The sequence below is a fragment of the Pseudophryne corroboree genome, chromosome 5, assembly GCF_028390025.1.
Source record: "Pseudophryne corroboree isolate aPseCor3 chromosome 5, aPseCor3.hap2, whole genome shotgun sequence".
NCBI lineage: Eukaryota > Metazoa > Chordata > Amphibia > Anura > Myobatrachidae > Pseudophryne > Pseudophryne corroboree.
Window position 1 is genome coordinate 631252245 of NC_086448.1, and position 18610 is coordinate 631270854.

At 46.1% G+C, this 18610-nt stretch overlaps 1 long non-coding RNA gene across 1 annotated transcript in view; it reads right to left on the reverse strand.

Moving 5' to 3' along the window:
* The window catches only part of LOC134929282 (uncharacterized), an 85765-nt gene that overhangs the window by 54792 nt on the left and 12363 nt on the right, over positions 1 to 18610 (reverse strand). The window lies entirely within an intron of this gene.

Consider the following 18610-nt stretch of genomic DNA (forward strand, 5'->3'; position numbering starts at 1 on the left):
TAAGGCAGGGGTGTCAAAGACAAGGCCCGCGGGCCAAATCCGGCCCGCCAGACCTCGTCTGATGGCCCGCGGTGCCGCCGCCATGAAACCCCCTTCTCCCGAGTGCCCAGCTCGGAGGGGGGCGGGGTTTCGCGGAATGACGCGATTGCGTCGTGACGTCACGGCGCAAACGCGTCATTCAACGAAACCCCGTCGGAGGAGGGAGAAGGGAGCCGCGCAGACGAGGAGGGAGAGGCGGCTGAAGAGCGGCGAGAACCGCTTCAAATGTAAGTCAGCCCCTCTCCCTTCCTCTCTTTCTCTCTCTCTCCCTCCTTCCACCACCTGCCGCAATGTGTAAAATGGGGACCTGTGCCTGCCACAATGTGTAAAATGGGGACCTGTGCCTGCCACAATGTGTAAAATGGGGACCTGTGCCTGCCACAATGTGTAAAATGGGGACCTGTGCCTGCCACAATGTGTAAAATGGGGACCTGTGCCTGCCACAATGTGTAAAATGGGGACCTGTGCCTGCCACAATGTGTAAAATGGGGACCTGTACCTGCCGCTATGTGTAAAATGGGGACCTGTGCCTGCCACAATGTGTAAAATGGGGACCTGTGCCTGCCACAATGTGTAAAATGGGGACCTGTGCCTGCCACAATGTGTAAAATGGGGACCTGTACCTGCCGCTATGTGTAAAATGGGGACCTGTGCCTGCCACAATGTGTAAAATGGGGACCTGTGCCTGCCACAATGTGTAAAATGGGGACCTGTACCTGCCGCTATGTGTAAAATGGGGACCTGTGCCTGCCACAATGTGTAAAATGGGGACCTGTGCCTGCCGCTATGTGTAAAATGGGGACCTGTGCCTGCCGCAATGTGTAAAATGGGGACCTGTGCCTGCCGCAATGTGTAAAATGGGGACCTGTGCACTATAAAAGGGGGCACATGGCTGGGCACTATAAAAGGGGGCACATGGCTGGGCACTTTAAAAGGGGGCAGATGGCTGGGCACATATAAGGCAGGTGGAGCGGTAAATTTTGGATAGACCTACAGATACAACCGGCCCTTTGATGGGGACCAAACTGCTGATGCGGCCCCCGATGAATTTGAGTTTGACACCCCTGACCTAAGGCCTTGGCCCACGTTAAGTCCATAAAGTTCCCTGCAGCTCCACTGTCAACAAAAGCCGACACCGAGGAACAGAGGCTGCCAAAGGAAACTTTAGCTGGGACTAACAGTGAATTATTTGAGGAGATAAGCTGCAGACCAAAGTGAACCCCCTCACAATTCACTTGGTCGAGGCGTTTCCCGACTTGTTCGGACAATTACGGGCAAAATGTCCCTTACTCCCACAGTACAAACAAAGACCAGAATTTTGCCTTCTGGTTCTTTCTTCAGGAGACAGCTTGGAGAGACCTATCTGCATGGGCTCCTCTATGTCCACAGGAATGGAAAAAACACCAGGAGTAGACCCGACAGATGCTCCTTTTTCAGCCCTCCGCTCTCTGAGACGACGATCAATCTTAATAGAAAGCTCCATGAGTTTATCAAGAGTCTCAGGAGCGGGATACTGAAGGAGACTGTCTTTTATAGACTCAGATAAGCCGAGGCGAAACTGACTGCGCAGGGCTGGGTCATTCCATCCACAGTCGTTCGACCAACGGCGAAACTCCGTACAATAAATCTCTGCGGGATTCTTACCCTGTCTGAGAGCACGCAAATGACTCTCGGCGGATGCCTCTCTATCAGGGTCATCATACAATAGCCCTAAAGACCCCAGAAAGGCGTCTACAGACAACAATGCCGGATCGTCAGTTCTTAAACCAAAAGCCCAGGTCTGGGGATCCCCCTGAAGTAAAGAAATAATAATTCCGACCCGCTGAGATTCCGTACCTGAGGAGACTGGTCTTAAACGAAAATAAAGTTTACAAGACTCTTTAAAATTAAAAAACTGCTTTCTATCCCCAGAAAAACGGTCAGGCAAATGCATTTTTGGTTCAGGAACGACCCTCGGGGAAGTCCGTAACAGATCTTCCTGTGACCTCACCCGAAGGGATAGATCCTGAACCATCTGAGTAAGTTCTTGAATCTGACTAACTAGAAGCTGGCCAGGATTTGGCCCAACACCAGTGGGATTCATGAGGCCGACAAATCTTCCAAACTGAAATAAGGGAAAAAATCAAACCCTGTTTAATTTTAAATTTTAATCTGGCCGGTAATAATGTTATGATACCAGTACGTCTGACCAGAGGTGATCTTATGACGGAGGTCAGAGTACTGGAATGGAATGCTGGTTACGGGAGCAGGAAAGCCTAGTAACCCCTGGCGCCCTAACTCCGTTGTCTCGCCCGTGTTATCAGAAATCCCCTGCGAGACTATGGTTGCTTGAGCCCATGGCAGCCGCGTTTGAAGGGCAGATTATGTCTGCCCAACTCCGATGCCCCCTCAGGTCTTAATGGGAGACAAAGGGAAATCCGAGACAGGGTGATAACAAGGGGCCCTCTGACTAAGCAACCAGGCCAGGGGCTACAAGCTAACTAACTTAAACCAGAAGTATGTGCGGACAAACCGCCAGGGAAAAGGACAACCAAAAATCCACGAATCCGTTACTCCTATCCAGCACCGCTGGATACCAGAGTGGATTTGTGGGAGCGGAATCCTCCGCAAAAGCTCCGAAACACAATATAACCAAATAATAAATAGTAAGCGGTCAAGCCGCAACACATGGCTACGCCGCGACTCACGAACACCACAGGATGTTAAAGGTGCTCGGTCAGGACTCCAGGAAAAGATGACAACTTCCGAGTATAGGACCACTGAGGACAGGAACGACCGGATAGACAGGACTGGAAAACTCTCTGCAACAGACACAGCAAACAGGAAGCTATTACCGGCGTCTGTGAGAAGTCCAGAGAGTGCTTTTAACTGGGAGCTCTCCAATCAGGAGCCAGACAGGGTAATTAACAATCATGCCGTGCAGCTGCATGCTGCACGGCCAGGATACCAATGAGGTGATTAATCTAGACCCAGCAACGGGGAACGCGGTCCGACAGTGGCGTCCCCGTTGCTAGGGTCTGAGCGGCTCCGTGCGCCCGGCGTCTAGCATTGCTAGGGAGCCGGCGGCTGTCCGCATGCGGCGTCCCTAGTTGCTAGGCGCCGGGCCGCACTGACGGGCGGACCCTCGGCGCCTAACACCCGGATCCTGTACAGCTAAGCAGTGAACTAGGTTGGGTATGATGATTTGGTTCCCTGTGATGCATGTCACCATGGCCCAGCCCCACTGGCACTGTGATACCTGAGAGGGTGTGCAATGACATGAACCTGTGTGCCTCACCTCCCACACCTCCCCCACATATGCATTCTCCCTCCAGACAGGGACGGATCTAGACTTTTCTTTAGGGGAGAGCGGTTTACTGTTTAATCTTGACTCCTCCCTCTACAGTCCCAACTCCTCCCATCTGCAATCCTAACTCCTCCTCCTCTCTCAATTCTGACTGAACTTTTTGAGTGAGACTGAGATAGAGCTTTGTGATTGTTCTATGTACATGTGACTGTGCTATGGGGTAATTGTATTTATTAGCCCTAGTATCCATACACCAGCAAGTGAGGGGCAAATGCTCTGTAACCCTTGCTCTCCTGGCTCCTCTGTGCTGCTGTGGTATAAGCTGCAGCACATCGTTCTGCCTCAGGCTCTCCCCGGAGAGCTCTCTTCTGCTCAAAAGTGGGCGTGGCTATGACTGTGTTAGGGGGGGCGGTCGCCCCTTCGCCCCCCCTTAGATCCGGCCCTGCCTCCAGATCTCCTAAAGGCCAACATGAAATGTAGGTAACTAGGATTTGATCAGAACACAGAACAGCCATCTGGGGAATTTTGTCCTGTGTAGGTATAGTTAAATTGTCACAGATTCTGTTATAACTAATGGATGAAAAGACAACAACCTAGATCCCAAATGTAACATATAGTGGGGGAGATGTATCAAGCTTTGGGGGGTATCCAATTACCCGTGAAGAAACATCGTGAAGCAGGTGAAACAAAATCAATGATTAGCCTCTGTCCGCATCGGCTAGTCGGGGCTAATAGGACTGCCCACCTGGCAAAGCAATTAGCCACGGAAATTAACCGTTGCTACTTGGATACACCCCGCCCCCTCCTTGTAGAGACATCAAGTGGAGAAGTTGTCCATACCAACCAAAGAGCTTAGAACTGTCTTTTTACAAGTTGTGCTGTAAAAATGACAGAAGCTGATTGGTTTCATTTGGGAAACTCCTCCACGATTTCTCTCTTCAAGTCTTGATACATCTCCCCCAAACAGACAATGCTGATACTAAGAGTAGATGGATTTTCTCATGGCTGCAAAACACTGAGCAATTAGAAGTAATTTTAAAAAGTGCTACATATTTAAAACAAACAAACAAAAATAAACCAATGTTTGGGGGTATATTTACTGTCTTGCTGTTTGTCAAATGACCCGATGATTGGCGGTTTTCACTGATGGTTGCAACAGAAATTAATGCTTAGAATTTATTTCTGTTGTTCCTTAAAATCTATTGGTCAAAGCCGCTGATTTAAAAAAAAATCCTAACATTTAGTAAATCTGGTGGTTTGTTATGATAATAACGCACTTGTGTGCCATATACATTATATTGTTTAGGTACAGAAACTAAATAGAATATGAAAGAAAAAAAAAGAAACAGATAACTATATAAATCATTTATAACTGTTTTAATAGCATGTTGCTGGCAGTTACAGAAAACATACATAGTGATTGAAAGGAGACAGTGTAAAGTAGAGAACATTTTGATAGTAAATACTTAATATGTGTTATGCAGTCAGTAACAGTACCAGCATTGTTAGGCAGCTTGTTAAACATGTAGTTTACTATAGAAAGAAAAGCTGTACCCTGTTTTGTAGGAGCCAGAAATAATACCACCAGCAACAACAGGTTTGTTGTTTGGAGCAAAGCCTGCAGAGTGTGTGATGTCACCTACTGGGGCAATGTTACTAGAAGAATGGCAGGCTTGCACCACACAGGAACTGCGGACATGAGCATTCAGAGACCTCACTGTTCTGTGTTCTTCCTCTGACCCTGACATAGAAACACAATCCAAGCTATATTTAAGCTGTATTTGTTCAATAGTAAATAAGAGCAGGAGTCTGCAATATGTAATACTGTGTTGTGTTGTGTTGTGTTGTGTTGTATATAAATAGTGTGGATAGCGAGAAATAACTGGGGCAAGCATAGGGTTTATACAAAGGGGATAACATATTTGCCATTCAGCAACATTTTCACATATAAGTCTACAAATCCTAAATCAGCATAGCAAACATTGGACCCTATTCAGGTTGGATTGCAGATTGTGCTAAAAAGCTTCTGTAGCATGCTGGGGGCCCCACAGCGCAGGGCAAGGCCGCCCAGCATGCTAATTGGCAGCCAGCGTTACGATCACAAAGCAATTGCGGTTGTATCACTGAGGCTGAAATTAAAGATGACCCCCTGCAGAAGCAGCTAGGCTGCATATGCAGATGGTCTGTCATTATTTTGCAGGTCACAGCAGCCATGTGTGATGTCGCATAGCACCTCCTTCCTGCATTTGCAATCTGTACACTGCGATGCGATCGCAGTTCTGGTTGAATATCGCCACCATCGGTTGCAGTGTTCATCTGCGACTGAAGGCTAAGTAAGCCTGATCTTACTCAAACTAGTAGTCGCAGTACAGCTTGCGAGGCAAAGGATATTGCAGCCAGCCTCACCACTACCGGAAAAGGACCCTCCCCCCGAAAGCCTGTGCCTGTCAATCAGGCAGTGGCGTTTGCTCTGCACATGCGCAGTTTCCTGACCATATATATATATATATATATATATATATATATATATATAAAGGCACTGAGGAAGACCTGTATCGGTTGAAGCAGCTGTTGGGCTGTGCCTGTATGTACACTTGTCGCCTTGATATGGAATAAATCTTCGTTTTCTCATCTAAACCGTGAGTGCTGGCTTGTGTTGCTTTTTCCAATGAGCTGGAAAAGCGAGTGCCTTTATGTTATTTAACTGCCTTGCACCATCTATTCATTTTGTACTATGGTTTTGAGTGCTGTCATTTTTGCTCTTATATATATATATATATATATATGTATATATATATATATATATATATATATATATACACTACCGTTCAAAAGTTTGGGGTCACTTAGAAATTTTCTTCTTGTTTTTTACAGAAAAGCACTGTTTTTTTCAAATAAGATAACATTAAATTAATCAGAAATACACTCTATGCCAGTGATGGCTAACCTTTACACTCCAGCTGTTGTTAAACTACACATCCCAGCATGCCCTGCTTCAGTTTTGCTATTTGACCATGCTAAAACTGATGCAGGGCATGCTGGGATGTGTAGTTCAACAACAGCTGGAGTGTCAAGGTTAGGCATCACTGCTCTATGCATTGCTAATGTGGTAAATGACTATACTAGCTGCAAACATCTGGTTTTTAATGGAATATCTACATAGGTGTATAGAGGCCCATTTCCAGCAACCATCACTACAGTGTTCTAATTACATATTTTGTTTGCTAATCGAGGTAGAAGACTAATGGATGATTAGAAAACCCTTGAAAACCCTTGTGCATTTTGTCACTGACCTAGGTTGGGGGTGTTGTGAACTCGGGGGTTCTCCCGATGGTAGGGGAGAGGAACCACAGTTGGGTCGTTACAGGGATGGCTTGATATAGGTCTTCCTCATACAGGACTCTGACAGAAAAGCTTGGTGAAAATATTAAAGGACTTTATTGCAGGAAGAGAGCAACACAATGTCACATAATAGAGAAGGAGTGTATGGAGAAATGTCCAGGAAGTACTTGTGAGTGACGGTAAAAGATACTGGTGACTGAAGAACTTGAGAGCGGTGGTTAAAAGACACTGATGATTAGAAGAACTTGAGAGCGGTGGTTAAGACTCTGATAATTTGAAGAACTTGAGAGCGGTGGTTAAAGACACTGATGATTTGAAGAACTTGAAAGCGGTGGTTAAAGACACTGATGATTTGAAGAACTTGAGAGCGGTGGTTAAAGACACTGATGATTTGAAGAACTTGAGAGCGGTGGTTAAAGACACTGATGATTTGAAGAACTTGAGAGCGGTGGTTAAGACTCTGATAATTTGAAGAACTTGAGAGCGGTGGTTAAAGACACTGATGATTTGAAGAACTTGAGAGCGAGGGTGAAAGACACTGAAGACTTGTATAGCTTGAGAGCGAGAGTTAAAGACACTGAGGACTTGTATAGCTTGAGAGCGAGGGTTAAAGACACTGAGGACTTGTATAACTTGAGAGCGAGGGTTAAAGACACTGAGGACTTGTATAACTTGAGAGCGAGGGTTAAAGACACTGAGGACTTGTATAACTTGAGAGCGATGTTTAACTTGCAGCTCACGCTGACTCCAAGAAGCACTGGTGACTAGAGCGCAGTGGAACCCAGCAGCGGCTGGGAACGCTGGAAGCTGTGCAACAACTGACACCTGGAAATGCCGGAGACACTGGGGTATGCTGCAGAGAGATCCGCCGTGGACAGAAGCACTGGCATCCACTTCAGGGGAAGAGACGATACTCAGGCGCCGAGGCGCTGCCCGGCGTCTGCCTTTGAATCTCCCGCCTCCGCTGGATTGGCGGAACAGTCTGATGACGTCACCTGCTCCCTGCCCACGTGATGCCGGGTGTCATGGTGGCGCCCCTGCCCCGGAGAACCGCCGGGAGCCGCGCCAGCCAGGCGCCGGAGCCTGTGGACCAACGAAGGCGGAGGCCGCAACACAGACCAGCAGGCACGCAGGGGTAAGCACGGTGAACGCCGCCTATGGCGTGTGACAGTACCCCCTCTTCCAGGAGTGGCCCCCGGACACTTTCCAGGTTTTGTTGGATGTCTGGAATGGAAAATCCGCACCAGTCGGGGAGCCATAACTTCAGTAGCCTTGACCCAGCTCCTCTCCTCGGGGCCAAAACCTTTCCACTCCACCAAATACTGTAGATTCTTGTGAAGATAACGAGAGTCAAGAATAGCTTTGATTTCAAAGTCCGTTCCAGCTTCAGACTCTGCAGAGGTTGGCCTTGGGGACTTTGAATGGAACCGGTTTAAAATAAGGGGGCGAAGGAGAGAAACATGAAAGGAGTTTGGTATCTGGAGGTGGGAAGGCAATCCCAATTTGCAGACAACCGGGTACAGGACTTGTAACACGGGGTAAGGACCAATAAACTTTGGGGCGAACTTCATAGTGGGCACCCTTAACCGGAGGTTGCGGGTGGAAAGCCATACCCTGTCACCAACCTTGTATTGATGAGCTGCTCGACGCTTCCTATCCACAAAGAACTTATAGCGGCCAGAAACTCTCTTGAGATTAGCATGAACTCGACCCCAAATTTGGCTGAAGTGCCGAAGAGTAGAGGCTGCAGCAGGAACATCCTCCGGAGGACAAATGGGTAATTCAGGAACTTGAGGATGGAACCCATAATTAATGAAAAATGGGGACTCACCAGTCGAAGAGTGGTATAGATGATTATGGGCAAACTCGGCCCATGGCAACAGTTCTACCCAATTATCTTGCGAGGGAGAAAGATAAACACGGAGAAAAGTCTCTAAATCGTGATTGACGCGTTCAGTTTGCCCATTGGTTTGTGGATGGCAAGCGGATGAAAACTTGAGTTTTATTTGTAAGGCCATACAGAGAGCTCTCCAGAATCTTGCAGTGAATTGTACCCCCCAGTCAGAGACAATTTCCTGAGGTAAGCCGTGCAGGCGGAAATGTTCTCAGATAAATAACAAAGCCGACTTGGGAGCTGATGGTAACCCAGTCAAAGGTACAAAATGTGCCATCTTAGAGAAACGGTCGATAATTACCCAGACAGTATTGTGACCCTTGGAGTGGGGCAATTCGGTGACAAAGTCCATAGAGATATGGGTCCAAGGCCTCTGAGGAATGGACAGTGGATGCAATAAAACCCGCAGGAGGCAAACGAGGAATTTTGTGCTGAGCACACTGAGGACATGAGTTGACATAATCTTGAATATCCTTCTTCATAGTGTCCCACAAGTAAGACCTTCGTAGAAACTCCCACATCTTTTGAACTCCAGGATGACCGGAAAACTTGGAAACATGAGCCCACTGCAACAACCTTGGTCGAAATTTAGCTGGCACAGACATTCTCCCAGGAGGAGGACCCAAAGCGGTGGGAGCCGCTGACATAGAAACTGGACTGAGAATCAAAGCCTTCTCAACGGTATTCTCCTTATCCGAAGCTGTTAAGGAACGAGATAAAGCATCAGCCTTGGTGTTAAAAGTCCCAGCCCGGTACTTAATAACAAACGAAAACCAGGTAAAGAAGAGCGCCCATCTAGCTTGACGGGGATTCAAGCACTGGGCCGTCTTGAGGTACAGCAAATTCTTATGATCAGTGAAAATTGTAATTTAGGTGTTTAGCACCTTCCAAAAGATATCTCCATTCCTCCAAAGCAGATTTTATTGCCAAAAGCTCTTTGTCTCCAAAGGTGTAATTCTGTTCTGCAGGAGAGAATTTGCGAGAATGGAAACCACATGGATGTAACTTCCCATCTGGAGCGTACTGCGAAAGCACGGCACCTATGCCTACCGAGGAAGCATCAACCTCCAAGAAGAATGGTTTTGAAAAATTTGGTTTTTGAAGGACTGGAGCGGACATAAAGGCTGCCTTTAACTGAGCGAACGCTGCTACAGCTTCGGAGGACCAATGACTTGGGTCAGAACCCTTCTTGGTTAGGGCAGTAATGGGTGCCACGATGGTAGAGAATCCCTTTATGAATTTCCGGTAGTAATTTGAAAAGCCCAGAAATCGTTGTACCGCTTTCAAGGAAAGAGGCTGAGTCCAGTCCCGGATGGCAGTGAGTTTCTCTGGATCCGTACGAAGCTCCGTGCCCGAAATGATGTAACCAAGAAATGGAATAGAAGAAACCTCAAAAGTACATTTGGAAATCTTGCCATAAAGATGATTCTCTTGCAATCGAAGAAGTACCTCTTTGACCTGTATTCTGTGCTCTGTGAGATTTTTAGAAAATATCAGAATGTCATCCAAATATACCACTACACTTAGGTATAGCATATCCCGAAAGACTTCGTTAATAAATCCCTGGAAGACGGCAGGGGAGTTGCTGAGGCCAAACGGCATTACCAGATACTCGTAATGCCCATCCCTGGTATTGAAGGCCGTCTTCCATTCGTCCCCCTGTCGGATACGTATCAAATTATAAGCTCTCCTTAAATCAAGCTTGGTGAAAACTCAAGCTCCGCGAACTCTATCAAAAAGCTCCGTAATGAGCGGCAAAGGATACTTGTTCTTAATGGTGACATCATTTAGACCACGACAGTCAATACATGGCCTCAGCCCTCCGTCCTTCTTCTTCACAAAAAAGAAACCCGCCCCCGCCGGAGAAGTAGAGGGGCGAATGAATCCTTTCTGTAGATTAGACTTGATATAGTCCGACATAGCTTGGGTCTCGGGCAATGATAAGGGATAAGTGAGACCCTGAGGTGGCATTTTCCCAGGAATGAGCTCAATGGGACAGTCCCAGGGTCTATGAGGTGGTAGCTGATCGGACGCTTGCTCCGAGAACACGTCAGAAAACTCCCGATAGACCTCCGGAATGAGCCCTTCATCTAACTTGGAAGATACACGGAGCAGATAGACTGGGGTGAGACAATTTGAATGACAAAAGGAACTCCAAGATGTTATTTGTGTCGAACTCCAGTTGACGTGAGGGTTGTGAAGTTTAAGCCAAAGAAGGCCAAGAACCAGATCGTGGGGCATCTCCCGAATCACTAGAAACTCTAGGTGTTCTTGATGCAGAGCTCCCACTTGCAGTTTGATTGGTACTGTACAACTTGAAATCAGACCGTTAGAAATTTGGGTACCATTGATAGCAGTCAACGTAATAGGTCGTTCGACCGACCGTAGCTGACAACCCAGATCCAGGGCACAGGTAAGGGAAATAAAATTCCCTGCAGCCCCTGAGTCCAGCTGAGCCTTAACGGGTTTGGCTATTGACTCGGAGAACAGAGACAAGGAGAGTAAACAGTCCACTGGCGGAGAAGGTTTAGAAGAAACTCCTAGCTCGACTCCTCTGGAACAAGCTAGGACTGCCCGTTTCCCGGGCGAGACTTGCAAAACTTGAGAAAGTGATCCACGGCTCCACAGTAGAGGCAGAGTCTACCCTCACGACGATGCTGACGTTCTTCTGGGGACAGCCGGGATCGATTAAACTGGGTTCATCAGGACTTGGAATAATCGTTTGCTTAGACGGAAGAGATCGGACCCTTGATCGATCTGACCGACTACGTTCGCCACCTCGTTCCTGCATGCGAAGATCTACCTTTACACAGAGTGAGATCAACTGTTCCAAAGAATCCGGCAAATCTCTAGTGACCAACTCGTCCTTTAAACGATCGTAGAGCCCGTTCCAAAAGGCAGCCCGAAGGGCATCATTATTCCAGCGCAGTTCTGAGGCTATGGTCTGAAAATTAATCACATACTGTCCCACTGAACGAGAGCCTTGTCGGACACGAAGCAAGTCTGCAGAGGCAGCGGTCGTCCTGCCGGGCTCATCAAAGATCCTCCGGAATTACGTAATGAAATTGGTGTAACTAGAAACCAATGCATCAGATCGCTCCCATAACGGAGACACCCAATCCAATGCTGAACCCTCGAGCAAAGAAATAATGTTTATGCCACCTTGGACCGATCAGTAGGGAAGTTATGTGAAAGCAGTTCAAAATGTACCTCGCACTGATTGAGAAAACCACGGCAATTCTTTGGATTCCCATTATAGTGAGAAGGAGTAGGGAGCTGAAGGCGTGACCTGGTTCCAGAGGAGGATGGAATATTACTAGAGACAACCACTGGAGCGGGTACTGGAGCTGGGGCCGGTACTACTGAGGCCAGAGAAGTCTGAATTTGACCCAACCGACCAGATAAATCCTGGAGATAATGTATCACCTGGCCCTGTGCTGCTTCCTGACTTTGTACTCGAGAAATCAAGTCCTGGATGGTACTTGCTTCTGGGCTCCGATCCCCCGGGTCCATGAGGCCTGAGTATACTGTCGCTGACCTAGGTTGGGGGTGTTGTGAACTCAGGGGTTCTCCCGATGGTAGGGGAGAGGAACCACAGTTGGGTCGGAACAGGGATGGCTTGATATAGGTCTTCCTCATACAGGACTCTGACAGAAAAGCTTGGTGAAAATATTAAAGGACTTTATTGCAGGAAGAGAGCAACACAATGTCACATAATAGAGAAGGAGTGTATGGAGAAATGTCCAGGAAGTACTTGTGAGTGACGGTAAAAGATACTGGTGACTGAAGAACTTGAGAGGGGTGGTTAAAAGACACTGATGATTAGAAGAACTTGAGAGCGGTGGTTAAGACTCTGATAATTTGAAGAACTTGAGAGCGGTGGTTAAAGACACTGATGATTTGAAGAACTTGAGAGCGGTGGTTAAAGACACTGATGATTTGAAGAACTTGAGAGCGGTGGTTAAAGACACTGATGATTTGAAGAACTTGAGAGCGGTGGTTAAAGACACTGATGATTTGAAGAACTTGAGAGCGGTGGTTAAAGACACTGATGATTTGAAGAACTTGAGAGCGGTGGTTAAGACTCTGATAATTTGAAGAACTTGAGAGCGGTGGTTAAAGACACTGATGATTTGAAGAACTTGAGAGCGAGGGTGAAAGACACTGAAGACTTGTATACCTTGAGAGCGAGAGTTAAAGACACTGAGGACTTGTATAGCTTGAGAGCGAGGGTTAAAGACACTGAGGACTTGTATAACTTGAGAGCCAGGGTTAAAGACACTGAGGACTTGTATAACTTGAGAGCGAGGGTTAAAGACACTGAGGACTTGTATAACTTGAGAGCGACGTTTAACCTGCAGCTCACGCTGACTCCAAGAAGCACTGGTGACTAGAGCGCAGTGGAACCCAGCAGCGGCTGGGAACGCTGGAAGCTGTGCAACAACTGACACCTGGAAATGCCGGAGACACTGGGGTATGCTGCAGAGAGATCCGCCGTGGACAGAAGCACTGGCATCCACTTCAGGAGAAGAGACGATACTCAGGCGCCGAGGCGCTGCCCGGCGTCTGCCTTTGAATCTCCCGCCTCCGCTGGATTGGCGGAACAGTCTGATGACGTCACCTGCTCCCTGCCCACGTGATGCCGGGTGTCATGGCGGTGCCCCTGCCCCGGAGAACCACCGGGAGCCGCGCCAGCCAGGCGCCGGAGCCCGTGGACCAACGAAGGCGGAGGCCGCAACACAGACCAGCAGGCACGCAGGGGTAAGCGCGGTGAACGCCGCCTATGGCATGTGACACATTTGCTGTATGTTAGCACAGCTGAAAACGGGTTTGCTCGTTAGAGAAGCTATAAAACTGACCTTCCTTTGAGCTAGTTGAGTATCTGGAGCATCACATTTGTGGGTTTGATTATACTCTCAAAATGGCAAGAAAAAGAGAACTGTCATGTGAAACTCGACAGTCTATTCTTGTTCTTAGAAATGAAGACTATTCCATGTGAGAAATTGCCAAGAAACTGAACATTTCCTACAACGGTGTGTACTACTCCCTTCAGAGAACAGCACAAACAGGCTCTAACCAGGGTAGATAGAGAAGTGGGAGGCCCCGGTGCACAACTGAGCAAGACGACAAGTACATTAGAGTCTCTAGTTTGAGAAATGGATGTCTCAACAGGTACTCAACTGGCAGCTTCATTAAATGGTACCCGGAAAACGCCAGTGTCAACATCTACAGTGAAGAGGCGACTCCAGGAGGCTGGCCTTCTAGGCAGAGTGGCAAAGAAAAAGCCATATCTGAGACTGGCCAATAAAAGGAAAATATTAACATGGGCAAAAGAACACAGACTTTGGACAAAGGAAGATTTAAAAAAAAGTGTTATGGACAGAAGAATCGAAGTTTAAGGTGTTTGGATCACACAGAAGAACATTTGTGAGACCCAGAACAAGTGAAAAGATGCTGGAAGAGTGCCTGACGCCATCTGTCAAGCATGGTGGAGGTAATTTAATGGTCTGGGGCTGCTTTGGTGCTGGTAAAGTGGGAGATTTGTACAAGGTAAAAGGGATTTTGGATAAGGAAGGCTAGCACTCCATTTTGCAACGCCATGCCATACCCTGTGGACAGCGCTTGATTGGAGCCAATTTCCTCCTACAACAGGACAATGACCCAAAGCACACCTCCAAATTATGCAAGAACTATTTAGGGAAGAAGCAAGCAGCTGGTATTCTGTCTGTAATGGAGTGGCCAGTGCAGTCACCAAATATCAACCCCATTGAGCTGTTGTGGGAGCAGTTTGACTGTATGGTACGCAAGAAGTGCCCATCAAGCCAATCCAACTTGTGGGAGGTGCTTCAGGAAGCATGGGGTGAAATTACTTCAATTACCTCATCAAATTAACAGCTGGTATGCCAAAGGTCCTGCAATGCTGTAGTTGCTTTAAAGGGAGCATTCTTTGACTAAAGCAAAGTTTGAAGGGCAAAATTATTATTTCAAATAAAAATCAATATTTCTAATTTTGGCAACGTCTTGACTATATGTTTTATTCATTTTGCAACTCATTTGATAAATAAAACTGAGTTTCCATGGAAAACACAAAATTGTCTGGGTGACCCCAAAATTTTGAACGGTAGTGTGTGTGTGTGTGTGTGTGTGTGTGTGTGTGTGTGTGTGTGTGTGTGTGTGTGTGTGTATATATATATATATATATATATACACACACACACACACACACACACACACACACACGTGTTGTGTGTGTGTGTGTGTGTGTGTGTGTGTGTGTGTGTGTGTGTGTGTTTTATGGAAACACACACACCTGTAGCCCATGGCGGCCGCACTGCGCCCCCTATGGGTTGGTGCCCGTGTGCTGCCTCTCTAAACTGCCCTTGAGCAAGCCCTGGTGACACTGCTGTTGTGAATCAGTTGACCAGCAGTGAGATAGTAGGGGAGATAATCACAGCCCTGGGTCTTTGGAGTACAGGTTGAGTATCCCATATCCAAATATTCCGAAATACGGACTTTTTTGAGTGAGAGTGAGAGAGTGAAACCTTTGTTTTTTGATGGCTCAATGTACACAAACTTTGTTTAATACACAGTTATTAAAAATATTGTATTAAATGACCTTCAGGTTGTGTGTATAAGGTGTATATGAAACATAAATGAATTGTGTGAATGTACACACACTTTGTTTAATGCACAAAGTTATAAAAAATATTGGCTAAAATGACCTTCAGGCTGTGTGTATATGGTGTATATGAAACATAAATGCATTCTGTGCTTAGACTTAGGTCCCATCACCATGATATCTCATTATGGTATGCAATTATTCCAAAATACAGAAAAATCCGATATCCAAAATACCTCTGGTCCCAAGCATTTTGGATAAGGGATACTCAACCTGTATTACTTTTTTACAGTGCCTATCTCCTTTATATCTAATTTAGTACATATTAAGCAAACAACAGAAAAACACCTTGTATGTTTTGCTTTACTAGGTAGAGTAATAATAAAATAATGTCTTTTGTTTTTCTTTAATATGATGGGGGGAAAAATACAAATGAAACAAAAATGTAGACAGAATATGTATTATTTGTTATCCTGGTGCTTGTGACATACGTCTGATAGGATTATAGAAGATGGACTTGCCATTACGGAATAGAGAGCAAAAGCGCTGACCTCTGTGACTCTATAGTGATATGGACATGGCTAATTGGGGTGGTCTGACACACCCCAGACACCAGTATAATAAATAGCTCTGTGATGCCTGCAGATAGCAGAGTGTGTATTACATGGGAATCATACAGATGACCATAAGGGTGGTGACATGGGAAATACAGGCTGAGATCATTCCCTTGTGTGCAAGGCACCTTATCAACTTTCAATGCAACTTTATTATTGTATGTATGTATGTCTGACATGTATGTATGTATATCTGACATGTATGTATGTATGTCTGACAATCTGCATCACTGCCTTTAAATTGGAGTGTATCAGAATATGTATCAGAATATGCTGGGGCCGAAGACAAAATGTATTTAAAGCACAAAACAATTTTGCAGTATATTGGAAAAAAATGTAAAACAGTCTAATTTGCTGAGTTACATCCAGTCCTTCAGATTCCCCAGCTTATGGCTGTCTCTGTATGCTGTAGCAGTCACTTCAGCATAATGAATAGATATGGAAGTGCTATGAATATGTAGACTCTAATAGCAGTTCCCAAATGATGTATTATACATCAGATTTTTACAACATGGAATCACTGTAAAATTATTATTATTATTATTATTATTATTATTATTATTATTACTTAATTTATAATTTGATTAAATGCACTTCTGTAAATGTCATCTTTATTTTAATATAACAACTAATGTGTAAGGCAAAATTGTTATCAGGCTTACTGTAATCTCCTTTCCCTGGAAGTCCTCCATGGCAGTCTTACATATGGTTTGAATTTGACCCTTTTAAACTGCTAAAACAGATGATTACCACAAGACAATAAAAAGTCTACAAAGTACAGTATGAAATCTGAGTGGGGGAGGATAGCATGGGATGTGGTAATGCTGCCACGATGGATTCTCAGCATAGTAAAGGGGGGTACACACGGAGCGATGTTCAGCTAATTTCTAAGCAATCCGACTAGATTGCTTAGAAATTAGCTGAACATCACTCCGTGTGTAGGGGTGCCGGCGACAATGATGCGCGGTCCCGTGCGTCGCTATCGCCAGTGCTAGATTGGCCTGCATGCAGGCACAATCTAGCAGGTCACTCATTTCACCGCTTGGTAAAATGATCACCCCCCCCCCCCTCCCCGTCTGTCCCCCCTCGCTCAGCACATCATGCTGTGCTAAGTGAGGGGAGAGATGTGTGCTGAGCGGTCTGTGCTAGACTACTCAGCACACATCTGTGGGGAAATCTCCCCGTCAGTGCGGCCCTTAAGGTAAGTGTAAAATTAAGGGGCTAACTCAGTAAGGATAGCAAATTCTGCTATCCTTTTCCTTGCATGCGGGGGCCGCCCAGCATGCTGACCTAAGGCCCCCCCCCCCCCTTTCAACAAGCAGAAATTGCGAGTGATCGCAATTTCTGCTTGTTAGCAGAAATACTGGATGTCTCCTGCGTCCGCAGGAGACCCGCCGCCTTCTCCCTGATCATGGCGGCTGCGTGTGATGTCACACAGCCACTATGATCACGCCCATGACTCACCACCATTCGGCCGACTCTGCCCCCCGTTCGCGCCACACCACCTCCGCAACACTTCGTCTCCTCCCTGGAAATGCAACGTTCCCCGCCCCGCGACCGCCTCTGCCTGATTGACAGGCAGAGGCGATTGCACTTTCTGCGGCCCCCCGCAGAAAGTGCAGGCACATTCGCAGGACAGGCACTGCGCATGCGCCCGGGGGAGCGAACGTAAAAATTCCGGTTGGATCGCGATTTGCGATCCAACCTGAATTAGCCCCTAAGAACCATTTCCCTGCTCATCCCAAGGCAACATTTTATGGGGGATTTATGTGTCTAACATATTACTCCAAAAATAAGAGAGGCATCTCATGAATACAAACCTCTGCAAAGCACTCCGTAATATGTGTAGGCTATATAAATAACTGCTCATAAATAAATAAAATAAATAATAATTAACAGTTATGTTCCTAACTTGGAAAATACTTAGCCGAAGTGATAGAAACTACAAATACAACCTTGTAGTTAAGAAAATCCCATCAACTTGTTCTTGAGTTTTCAAAAGGCTCAAATCAAAACTCAAAAGGAGACTTTAGCTCCATAGACAGCTACAGTGACATTTTGGTGCCCAGGGACAGAAAAAGCATTGGCGTCCCCCTCCTCATATTTTTCAAATTTAATTTGGACACCAAATCCAGCAGCACGGATGGTGTAATGGTTAGCATCACTGCCTCATGGCACTGAGGTCATTGGTACAATTACCATCATGGCCCTAACTATTTGGAGTTTGTATAGTCTCCCCGTGCTTGCGTGGGTTTTCTCTGGGTACTCCAGTTTCCTCCCAGATTCCAAAAATATACTGGTAGGATAATTGGCTCCCAACATAAAATAACACTAATGTGACTGTGTGTACATGTGATAGGAAATGTATTGTTTGCTCCACTTGGGCAGGGACTGATGTGAATGACCAAATAGTCTCTGTAAAGCGCTGCAGAATGTGGGCCTTATTCAGGTTTGTTAGCAAACCAAAAAAAGCACATTAACTGGCAAAATGGTGTTTCGCTTCAAGTGGAACAGATGTAACATGTGCAGAGAAATTGAAATTGCAGTGTAAAAATAAAGCAGCCAGTATTTACCATGCACAGAAACAATATAACCCTCCCAAATCTAAATCTCTCTGCAAATATTACATCTGCCCCACCTGCAGTGCAACATGGTTTTGCCCATTAGTGTGCTTTTTTGGTTCGCTAACAAACCTAAATAACCCCTTATGTGTGCTATATAAATACCTGGCAATATTTGTTTTTTTTTTTTCAAATAGTCCTGTTATATCATCATTTATTTTATGCACTTAATTAGGGTGTTCTTTGTCATTTAGC